Here is a 13,002-nt window from a genome sequence, read left to right as displayed (position 1 = left end):
CGAACCAAGCCCCCCGAACTACTTGTGGGCGGTTTAGACCTACACAAGAAATTGTACCCAAACTCGATCTCAAATTATAAACTCTACACATTGATATATCTTATGAGAAGTTGTTCTTTACCTGCTTAGCATCATTGAGTTCTATTATTGCTCAACATCATTGAGTTTTATTACTTTGTAGAACTTGGATGTAGTTAGTTACACACTTCTTGTCTTTGGGATAAATCTAAGGGGAACAAATTTTTCATTGAGGCAAGATTTCATCTTCTCCCAAATAGATGTTTCCAACTTTACTTTGTAAAGATGCATCTCTTAAACCTTATTCGATATTACAGAAACATAGTCTCTTAACCTTTCTGCAACTAATTTTAGTTTTCTTTTTCGAAAATTTTCTCGTAGTAAAGAATAACTCATGGCAACAAGTCATTCAAAAGCTCCTCGCGTTGCAAAGACTAGAATTTTGGAAGATCAATTTAAGGACATCCATAGAATGAAGATATTTCTACAACCATCTTCTCTTGACTAAATGATGGGTGAAGGAATTTATGTCTTGAGCTTGTCACTAGATTAACAATGGCATAAATGACAAACTTTGTACCAAAAACATAATTACTACTTAATTAATTTTAAATAACATTTAGTAATACTTTGGGCAAGCAAGTTTTGGAGTCTTTTTGACTAAAAAATTTTGTTTCAATTCTTAAGGAAAAATTATAGTCTAAACTTGACAAAATTTTTAGATTAAACAATCTCTCATCGCCTCCGTTGTTTCTTTCTTTTTGAATTGTAATAAACTTATTCTACTTCTTTATCAATTTCAAGTTTTGGTAATTCTCTTCTTGCGCATGTAAATTTTGATTTGAGTTGGACAATTTTAATCTTTTTATAATGAAATTTCCTCGCTCAAAGTTTGGAGCATGAAATTCATATTTAAATTTGAATAAAATATATTATATTAAAATTTTATATTTATAGAAAATTTAAATTTCAAATTTCAAATTTCAAAATCTATACTGCCAAACAGTGTCTAAATTTGTAATGGAGAAGATTTTTAGTCTCCCTGTCACTCTTTATTTGGGTAGTCCACACCGTATGCTTTCAATCGTCGAAGTGTTGAAATCTGATTGGCCAAATCATGCATGATTATAAATTTACTTAATTAGTGAGCTGGAAGAAAACAACAGTGGGGGCCCTTTGGGTTTCAGGCCCGTCTCCTGTCGCCACGTATCCAGTTCTCAGGCTCTTCCCCACCAGTTGATTGCCTTACCGGAAAACATCCATCCATCCATCCATCCATCCATTGAAATCCTTCCACGTGCCTTCCCCAAACGCATGCCGTCCGTTGGATCCAAGTAAAAGCATTTAATTAAACAACACATGCTTTTTTATTTTTTATTTTTTATTTTTAATTAGAGGAAGGTTCTAGGAGTTCTTTGACTTGTGATAAGACCTAGGGGATTTCATATGTATATATTACCTCAGGGTGACCCCATCAAGTACGGACGTACCACACTAATAAATAAATGTGAAATATTTAAGCAAAATTACTTAAATATTTGGGGTATTATTATTAAATATTTTAATTTTTGATTGGTCGCTAGTCATTAGTTTATTGGTTTTGATTATATTGGTTAAGGTTGTTTTAGGGTGTTAGTGTTTGTTTTTAATGTCCCAAAGTCTCAAGATTGGAATCACGGTATTTCTCCGTCATAAGTGAGGAGTTTTCTAATAAAGTTTGGGAGGTGTCTTTTTTTTTTTTAAAAAAAAAGAAAAAAGAAAAAATCTCATTGCTCTCAATTTTTTAATTTACGAGTTTCAACTTTTCATTATGAGATAATATCTTGATATTTAAGTGAAGAAGGATAGAAATGTAAATTCACTATCCTAATAAACAGTCTAAAAAATCTTAGATGTCATTATTATTATTATTATTATTATTATTATTATTATTATATTTTAGAAAAAATAGTAGATTTCATGTACAAAACTTTTCTAAGGTAAGTTTGAATTAAGAATTTTACTTAAAAAAAGGAAAGCAAAGGAAAATAAGAAGAAAATTTATTTTTTACTATATTTTTTCTCTCTATATCAATTAACATTAAGAATGAAAATATTCCAATATGATAATTGAATATAAAAATAAAATAAAATAAAATTTTTGCTATTTTCCGTTTTCTTTTTCCAAATTTCAAACAAGTTGTTATATGGATTTATATTCTTATTCTTATCCTTGAGATTTGAAAACCTAAGGTTGGTCATAAAGTGCAAATCTCACATGGGATATGCAAAAGTGAGCCCTGTGCAAATTACTTTGCTTGAACGAATTATTTGATAATAACGGAGATGGAGAGGGTCAAATTGTGAATTATTTGACTATTTCCGAGGCCTAATAAAGCACCTCTCCCCCAATGAATATTCACTTAAATACAAATTTAATCTTATGAAAAATTAAATTTCATACGGGTTTGAACGACTCGTCGCATGACACTTTTAGTGCTAATTAAATTACTTTCTTTTACTTTAATTTATCTAATTTTTAAAATTAAATTGTATTTATATATTTGGCGGGGGACTTCAACGTTTGTTGGAGCTATCAAACAGAAATTAACAACGATCGGATAATCTACCAAATCTGCTGCCATGCATCCACCAACACGTAACCTCTGCTCATTTGGGTAAACCCATGCACAAGCAAACCCTAATTTTTTTACGCGTGATTAATTAATTACCCCTTTCACGCCAGTCATTCATTCCATCATTAATCAAATATTAATCTTAATTATATAGCATGCAGTATCGATCAGCAGTGTTAATTAATCGTCCCGGTAATAATAAATTATTAATGTTTTTGGGATAATCATGCATTAAAATTTTAATATTAGGGTACGAACTGTTCCCGCGATACCGAGCATGGGGACATTAGTGGTGGATCATCGTCTCATTAATTTAAATTATCTAGCTTTATAAAATTATATTCGATCAGCATTGTTTGCTTTTCTCAAAAATAATTAATTATAAAGGGGATTACTCAACGTGGCAACAAAATTTACTAATTTAGAAAGGTAGGAGGAGCACACAAGCAAGCACAGCAGGGCTTGTAAAATATATGTAATTATAAAAATAATAATATTAATAATAACAAAAATGGGGCCTTGAAATCCTAGTGGATAATTAAAATAATAGTTGACCATATTTTTTGTTTGTTAGTTGAAGGGTTGATGAGAAAGACGCTTTTCCTGCCACATGATTTTCAATTTTGAATACTTGTTTGCTTCCTCTTCACCCAGGCACAGTGTGTCAATGAGTTACTAATAATTTTTTATTTAGTTTTATGTGCATGCATAATTGTTAAATTAAATAATATTATTTAGAAAATAATTTACTTAATATTTTCTATTTTCAAATCAATTTCATTGAGGTGTTATTGAGTTTTGCCCATTTTGTTTTATAAAAAAAAAAAAAAAGTTACGAAGTTTAGATATAATCTTTTTGCGTGAAAAAAACACTTACCGACTTGACAAAAAGTTAAGGATTTTTCCTGAAATTTAAAAATTCTACGGATTTCCCTCAAGTTTTCAAAAATAAAAAAATTTTGTTCTAATATCAATAAAATTTTTAAGAGCAGTAATGTGTAAGATTCTAGCTAATTTATTATACTTATTTATTTATTTTTTCACTTTCTTTGATAATTCGACATAAAAAATATTGATTTCTGAATATAGTTTTTCCTTTTCAATCATTTTCTTTATATTTCTCAAATTCTAAACAAGACCTAAGCATTTGGGTCGGTACCATTCGATCGCGAAATCAACCTTACGGGTTGATTAAATCGTCAACTAATCTAAGTTATATGTTCCATTCACATATAATATAATGGGGAAATTGACCCATGGATAATTAATTAAGTGGAAAAGTTGTACTTTTAACTGTTGTTGTGCAAGAAAAGAGAACTCTTTTCATTGACCTTGTGATGCTGTAATGGTAGCAAGCTAGCTAGCAAGCTATTATATGTGGAGGAGCTCTAATCCTAGCTACCTACTCCAGACAAAGAAACTAAGTTTTCTAGAATGAAAATGCATATATAGTTTTAATGTTGACTTGCAAATTTTGATTAACAGCTTCATCATTGATTTAATTGTTAAGTGAGATTGCTTATCGCCTTAGTTTCCTTATTTCTACATTTATCTTCTGCTCTGCCAATCAGCACGAAACTCTATTTCACTTTTCCACATTCTGCAACCACTCATTGGCCTCCAGACAAATCAATTTCAAGACTATCTTATACTAATCTTAATCTTTGGATGAATCTGATCTCGAACCTAACTTGATGTTTAATATAGACATTTGATTTCAATGCAGAGTAATTATTTCAATAAAGGAATAGGACAAAATACAATAAAGTAGTGTTTGGGCGTATGAATTTTGAGAAGGTAATAAGGTGGCGAATTTCTTGGCTCGTCAAGGCGAGAGAGGCAACATGAGAAAATATTTTGTAAGTGATGTGCTGCCGAATATTCTAAGCCTTCGTCTTTAATTGTCATCATTTGGTTTTCATTTGATTTATGTTTGCAGGTAATTGACATCATTTTACTGGTATTTTGTTTATGTTTGTTTTTGATTACATATAGACGTGTTTAGATTGTTTTAATTGGATAATGGTACTGGATGTTTTTTTTTTTTTTTTAAGTTTTGGTTTTGATGCCATAAGATGATTTTGTTAATTTATTTGTAAATCCTATGTGTCCTGCTTGTAACCATGGTTAACCTCCGCCATAAGTGAGGACTATCAATAAATTTGAGATTTTGTTAAAAAAAAAATAAAAATAAAATTTGTGTCTTAAATTTGGAATTAGTGTAGATTTGGATGGAATTCAATAAAATTTTTGCATTATATTTAATTTAAGCCCACAAAAAAAAATCCAAATTGAAAATCTAAAATCTTTATTCCCAAACATTTAGAATTTTTTTTTTTTGTCTGATATGAAATGGGAAACGAATAAACATTTCAATAGTACGAAACTTAAAAATAGTTATTCCTTGCATGTCTACTAAAATATAATACAAAATTGTATTAAAATTTATCAATAATCTATGCGAATTTAAATCTGATGAAGAAAATTCTCGCTTCCAAGCATGCAAAAACAACTTATATCAAATATCTAAATCAAAATATTGGTTTTGGTGGCCACGAGTGAAATACATTAGGTTATATATTACCCACACTAACATACTAGACTCCATTCTCTCTAAGGTCACTCAATTTGTGATTTTTGTTAAATAAAGATCACCTGTTGAGAAATCAAACCCTAAGGTTATGCGTGCACGCACACATATAGCAAATACGAAAAATAAGAAATTAATATAAAGAAGAAGAACATAAATTTACGTAGTTCCACAATATGCTTATGTTCACGGAGTCTCTGCTCAATTTTCACTATCATCAAATAAAATTGTCTTAGGGCTTCAATCCTTGGCTACAAGATATATATAACCTCGTATAAAAACCCCAAAATACTCTCATATGATAATAAAATTATATTACACCTTGACTCAAATGTGATATACTGTATAGTTAGGCGTGAATCAATCCTACGAGCCCATGAGCCCTCCCATTTGTAACAAATTTCGAGTGGATAACCCCCCTCAATATGAATCATAACTCAACCTCACCAAATCCATCTTGACTGCTTTCGACTCTAGAATCACCAAGTTTTTCTTCCCTAGTTGGCCATCTTAATATTTATGGGATTTGAACAATTTTTTTCTTCCACATGAGTAAGGTAGGGTTATGTCATCCTTATTTGATTTATAGTGAAACATTTTCTTCCACATAAGTCCTACAGTGTATTTTGTGTTGTTTTTAATTTCATTTGATTTAATTGTTTTTTTCTCCCCCTAAAGAAAGGTGAACTTCTATACAATACCTCTGATGGGAAGGCTAGCTATTTACACAAATTACCTATTCTAGCTGTTAAAATTAATAAAAACTTTAATAATCCTTTTTTGTACACATAAAATTGTACAAGGCCATCCTTTTATAGGGGAAGGAGGCATACTACAAGGGTATTTTAGGGAGATATATATGAGAGATATGCTAACCACCCCCCTCAAATTCAAGATGGTATCGAAGATGTCATCTAGAGCTTGCAGACTAAAGAACGATGATGACCAGGTGGATGAGCTTTCGTGAAGATATCAACCAACTGATTAGCTGAAGGAATTGACAAGAGGCGAAGTGTCCCATTCTGAAGATGATGACACACAAAATGACATTCGATCTTGATATGTTTGGTGCGTTCATGAAAGACATCGTTGTGAGCGATTTGGACAACACTATGATTGTCACAATAAAGCGGAGTGCTCGAGGGCTGAGGAACACCCATATCTTGGAGAAGCCAATGAAGCCAAATAAGCTCAGAAGTAGTATCAGCGAGGGCCCGATACTCAGCCTCAGTGCTAGAGCAAGTAACAACAGTTTGCCTTTTGCTCTGCCAAGAGATAAGAGAGTCACCAAGTAAAAAAAGAAAACCAATGGTACCCCGACGATCAGTAGGGTCCCCTTCCCAATCAGCATCTGAATAAACTTGTAACGTCAAGGATGAGTGAGAGGAAAAAAAAAAGGTCATGAAATAAGTTGCCCTTTACATATCGTAAGATGCAAAAAACAACTGCATAGTGAACGGAACGAGGAGCCGACATAAACTGGCTAACAAGGTGCACTGCATAGGCAATGTTTGGTCTAGTGACAGTGAGATAAATCAAGCTCCCAACAAGCTGTCGATAATGAGTGACATAGGGAATGAGCTCCCCATCAGTAGGATGGAGTTTGATGTTGGGCTCTAGCGGACTATTAGTTATCTTACAATCGGTGAGACCAGCACGTGTGAGAAGATCAGAGGCATATTTGGCTTGGGTCAAGGAGTAGCCATAAGAGGTAGGGGACACTTCTAAGCCAAGGAAGTAGTGAAGAGAACCGAGGTCTTTCATCTCAAATTGTTGACACAAAAATTGCTTAAGCTCATGAATACCAGAAGTATCATCACCAATAAAGATCATATTGTAAGAACCCAAACCGTGATAGATAGGTTTAAATAATTAAGAGAGGGGTAAAATTGGTATTTAAATAGGCTTCATCGATGAAGCCAAAGTTTGTCGATGAAGGCCATGCATCTCTCATTGACGAAGTTTAAAGGCTCGTTGACGAGGAGAAGTCGAGGAGTTTCGGGAACCGGTGATATCAGGATTCGTCGACGAATCCTCTGTCTCATCGATGAGAGGACTATAGAGCCTCGTCAACAAGGACATCATCTTGTTGGCGAATGTGCCCAGGTCAAAGGGGCTATAAATAGGAATTTCTTTACTTCTTAACTAAGAAAACTTCAAATATCTCTCTCTCTCTCTCTCTCTTTAGAACTCTCCCTACTCTCTATCTTTCTAGATTTATTTGCCGTTCGTCGTTAGAATTGTGAATCTGAAGTTACCACGAGGATCGTGGAAGGATTCTTTACAAGTTCTACGAATTGGAATCTCGTTTAAGAGATTTTTGGGTTTCGGCTTAAAATCGAGGTAAGGCTCAGTTTTCAATTCTGATTCGGTAGTTTTGTAAGGAACAGTATTGTGAGTATATTCTGTACTGTTCATTGTAGGTTTTGGAACTCGGTTCGCTGTTTAGGAACCTCAGAGTTCAAGATTGGCTATTCGTTTAAAAGGTAAGGGGAATTGTGTTTATATCGGTTATTTTTGAAATAGGACTCCGTAGAACTGTGGTTCACGATCCTGTGTGTGTTTTGGCTACTCATTTGGGGGGGGGGGATCTAATGGGGAAAACTATGGGTTTTTCATGATTACAGTTTTGGGAAAAAGGGGGCGACGGGCTGCATCCCTGGTTTTATTGGGAACCAAACGTATATGTTGATTTATATTGTGTTATAGGGATGACCGTGCCTTGACTTGTTTAAACTGTATGTGTTTGAAAAACCGTGATTTGAGATTACCAAATAGGTGTGGGTTGTTTGGTTATATGAGCATGCATATGTTGTATCTTGGTGAAATAGGAATGGGGTTCTGAATTGTTCCAGGTTTGAAAATTCATCTTTTATCGAAGAGTGTGCTATACCACTAGATTGGCCAGATTTCAAGTCGAAGGGTGTGCGAACACCATATCTACACCGGTTCAACGCTGATGGTATGCCAAGTTATCAGGGGTACCGATGTTTGTCGAAGGGTGTGAAATATCACCAGACTGCCGGCGTTGGCCTAAGGGTGTGAAATATCACCAGATTGCCAGTTTTTACCAAAGGTTGTGAAATACCACCAGATAGTCCAGCTTCGAGCCAAAGGGTGTGATGACACCAGATTATATTGCTTGTTTTTTGAAAATACTGGAATTGGTTTTTGATTGTTTTAACTATTGAACTATGCATGTTAGTATGTCATGATAACACTCAAAAGCCACACACCGATATAATCTGTGTTCTTCCTTACTGAGAGGTGTCTCACCCCTATTGTACGTACATTTTTTTACAGGTCCTTCGAGTAACCGAAACTAGCGTCCTGATGTAGGGGGCGTAGTGGCCGATGTACTACGGTTAGCGCTTGGGTAAGTGCTAGGACCGTGTTTTGATGGGTTGCCATTTTGTGATGTGTTGGGCACCCAGTTGTACGTTGTATGATAGAGCCTTACTTTGCTCTAGCATAAACTCTGGTATGGTACTACATATGTATATATATAGAATGACCTTTTCTTCTGCGTATATGATTGGGTTTGGATATGTTTAGGGTGCCTGGGAACCCCACGAGGTCGGATCCTCATCCTTTGTACTGTATCTGTGGATGATTCGTATGATACAGGGGCAGGTTAGGTTATATTTTGGACCCCCAGGACAATCAAAAACCAATTCCAGTATTTTCACAAAACAAGCAATACAATCTGGTGTCGTCACACCCTATTGTATGTACATTTTTTTACAGGTCCTTCGAGTAACCAGAACTAGCGTTCTGGTGTAGGGAGCGTAGTGGCCGGTGTACTACGGTTAGCACTTGGGTAAGTGGTAGGACTGTTGTTTGATGGGTTGCCATTTTGGAATGTGTTGGGCACCCAGCTGTACGTTATATGATAGAGCCTGACTTTGCTCTGGTATAGACTCTGGTATGATATTGCATATGTATATATATAGAATGACCTTTTCTGTTGTGTATGTGATTGGGTTTGGATATGTTTAGGGTGCTTGGGAACCCCACGGGGTCGAATCCTCATCCTTTGTATTGTATCTGTGGATGATTTATATGATACAAGGATATGTTAGGTTACATTTTCACCCTCGGGTCCCATTTCAAGGTTTGGGGTGTGACACATATCGTCAACATAAAGTAGTAGAAGAATGATGCCAATAGTAGTGCGACGGGTAAAAAGGGAGGAATCATAGGGGCTAGAAGCAAACCCAAGCTGTGCAACAATGGAGCTAAACTTGGAAAACCAAGCACGGGGAGCTTGCTTAAGCGCATATAAAGCATGGTGGAGACGACAAACCTGAGCAGGAGAATGAGGATACCCAGGAGGGGGTTGCATATATACCTCCTCAGCCAAATCACCATGTAAGAAGGCATTCTTGACATCCATTTGAAATAAAGGCCATTGTCGGGTAGAGGCAACAACCAAAAGGAAGCGAATTGAGGTAATATGAGCAACAGGGGCAAATGTCTTCTCATAATCAATGCCATATTCCCGAGTAAAGCCCTTTGCCACTAAACGAGCTTTATTTCTTACTTCAGAACTGTCAGAGTTTGTTTTCTGTTTATACACCCATTTGTTCCCAACGACAGTCTTACTAGGAGGCAGGTCAACCAGGTCCCAAGTATGAGTTTTGAGAAGTGCGTCCAGTTCTTCAGACATAGCTTGCTGCCAAACAGGAACAGAACAAGCTTCGCGATAACTGTGAGGCTTGTGAAGGGAGTCAATAGTAGAAAAATAGTGATGATCACTAAGATAGGTAGGAGGTGCCCTTACCCAACTAGAATGACAGAGATCCAAATTAGTAGACTCAGGTGGAGTGGAAGCGACGACAGGATCATCAGACGGTCCAGGTTCGGGAGTGGCAGACGTGGAGGGATCACCTGATGAGCTGTCATGACCTACATTAGAAGAGAAAGCGGGGGAGGGATCTATGGCAGGATCAGTGAAAATGGGAGAGTATGAGGGACAATCGGAAGAAAATGGAGAGATGCTAGCGAACATTTTGTGTTCCCAAAACTGAACATGCCGAGAGACTCGAAGACGCTTGGCTATGGGGTCGTAGCACCGATAACCCTTGTGTTCAATGCCATAACCAAGAAAGCAACAAAGATGAGAGCGAGGTTCAAGTTTCGTATGTTTATGAGGGGGAGGCAAAACAAAGCAAGTACAACCAAATACTTTGAGAAGAGAATAATCAGGGACCTTTCCTTAGAGAGCCTCATATGGAGATTTATTGGAAAAAGTAGGGGTTGGAACCCTATTAATAGTGTAAATAACGGTAAGAGCAGCTTCACCCCAAAAGGATTCTCGAAGGGACCCAGAGAAGAGTTGAGAGCGAACAGTGTCAAGAATGTGACGATGCTTACGTTCGGCACGACCATTCTGTTGGGATGTGGATAGACACGATTGATGGGATAAGGTGTTGGAATCTCGAAGTTCTTCAATGAAAGGGGTAGAAGTATATTCTAGGGCATTATCGTATCTAAAGACTTTAATGGTGCGAACAAACTAAGTTTTAATCATTTGCTTAAAGTCATGAAAATCATTAATTAACCCAGTGCGATCATGCAAAAGATAAATCCATGTATACCGAGAGTAATCATCGATAAAAATGACAAAGTAACGAGACCCGCCTTAGTAAGGACAGGAGCAGGTCCCCACATATCAGAATGAACCAAATCAAAAGGTGCAAAAGACAAAGAATTACTTTCATTAAAAGGTAAAACTTTATGTTTCCCAAGTTGACAAGGCATATGATCAAAATGTTCAAATTTAACATTTCCTAAGCAACCACTAGAAGCTAAATACTGAACATGAGACAATGAGGTATGACCAAGACGAGAATGCCAAACATTGGAAGACACTGCAGTAGAAAGAGATGGAGGAGAACACGAACGAGGCAAATACAGAGATGTGAGCTCGAAAAGGCGACCAACTTTATGCCCGGTCCCAACAAGCTAGTCCGTATTCAGATCCTGCACATCACAACCTTTGTGAGAAAAGGCTAAGATCAAACCACATTCAACAAGTTGACCAACAGAAAGGAGATTGAGAGACAAGTTAGGCACAACATATGTATCTGGTATAGAAAAAGTAGGAGTAGAAATATGACCAAGATGACTAACAGTCATATGTGAACCATCAGTAGTATAAATTAAGGGAACATAATTTAAAGACTGCTTATGTGTCACTAAAGAGGAATTAGAGGTCATATGATTGCAACAAGTAGAATCAATAAACCAAGGTGTAGAGGTTCCTGTGAAGACTGATAAGGAAGTAAAAGTGCGGGATTGAACCTGGGTGATAATTGCCTTAAGGTCAGCTGCAGAAAGAGATGACAAAGGAGGTGCAGAAGATGGTTCAGAAATTAAGGAGCTGGTGGACACAGCAGCAACAGGCTTGGAAGAGTAAAAGGCCTTAACCTTGAGAGAATCCCTAGTATCCTTTGTCTTCTTCTTAGGACAATCAAAAATACGGTGACCGTCTTCCTTACAATAGTGGCACTAGCCATTGAAACGACGCAGTTTAGAAAATGTAGCAGTTGCTGTAGGAGTAGACAGAGTAGAGGAACGAGACGGAGCAGTAGTTAAAACCATATCGGTAAAATGAACCTAATGATTTTGTTGGCGTGTCTCCTCAGAAATGAGCTTCACAAGAGCAACCTCAAGTGTAGGAAGAGGACATTGATGTAACAAAGAAGCTCGAGTTTTCTTAAATTCATCCTGTATATGTATTATAAAGTATATAAACTGATGACGATCCCGATATGTAGCAAAAAGTTTAATCGACTGCTCATTAGAAAAAGCAAGGTCAGCTTGAGAAAGCTGATCCAAAATGCCACTAACTTGAGCATGAAACTCGGCAATTGATTGTCCAGGTTCCTGACGCATCTGGGAAAGCCTAGTTTCCAACTGAAACTCAAGAGCAGCATCACTACCACAGTTGTATCGTTTGGCCAAAAAATCCCAAGCAAGTTTGGCATTACGAAATTTAGGAAGTAGACTCTGAATAGTAGGAACGGATGTATTAATAAACCAGGAAAGGATCTTACAGTGAGTACTTTCCCATTCATCAAGAGCCTCATCAAACTCCTCTGTTGATTCTGTGTCAATTTTCGTGGGTTTTGTTTTGTTCCAGTGACAAAACGCCATAATCTTAGACAAATTAAAAAAACGAACATTTTTTGGGCCCATGCATTGTAGTTGGAGCCATTCAAAACAATCTCTATAGGGCGAACAACATCAGTTAAAGACGCCATAAAAAATGGATAATACTGACCGATGTAGAGCAAATAACAATTTAACAGAATCTAAGAGATGAAAATTGATTCGAAGCGGTCAAAGAGAGCTATCTATATCTTGCACGTGGTGGTCATGTAAAAAAAAAAAAAAGATGCAAGGACAATAGTCAAAAATTGAAGCACAATAAAAAAAAAAAAAATTTAATCAAGTCTCAAAGCCTCGGTTGTGCCCTTGGAGCCTAGCTTCAGGTAGCTTGTCAGAGCTTAGGTCCATTAAAAAATGGTGGGGCTTGTATGGGTATTAATTTAAAGAAGGTGAAGGTTCCTTCTTTTCACTGTGATGCTAGATCCCTCTCTCCTTAGCAGAAAGGGTTTTCGGTGATACTCTTGGAAGTTTCTGGAATGACAACCAAAGATGCAGCCTTGTCTGTAGAGTTGGGGGATGTGAGTGATCGACTTGGCTCTTGGAGCAGTGTACGGGGAAGTTGGGTCGAATCCGGAGCTTGATGACGTCGGCAGCGGTTGTGGC

Source organism: Malania oleifera, chromosome 4 (assembly GCF_029873635.1).
Source record: "Malania oleifera isolate guangnan ecotype guangnan chromosome 4, ASM2987363v1, whole genome shotgun sequence".
Classification (NCBI taxonomy): Eukaryota; Viridiplantae; Streptophyta; class Magnoliopsida; order Santalales; family Ximeniaceae; genus Malania; species Malania oleifera.
This window is presented reverse-complemented; position numbering follows the sequence as displayed.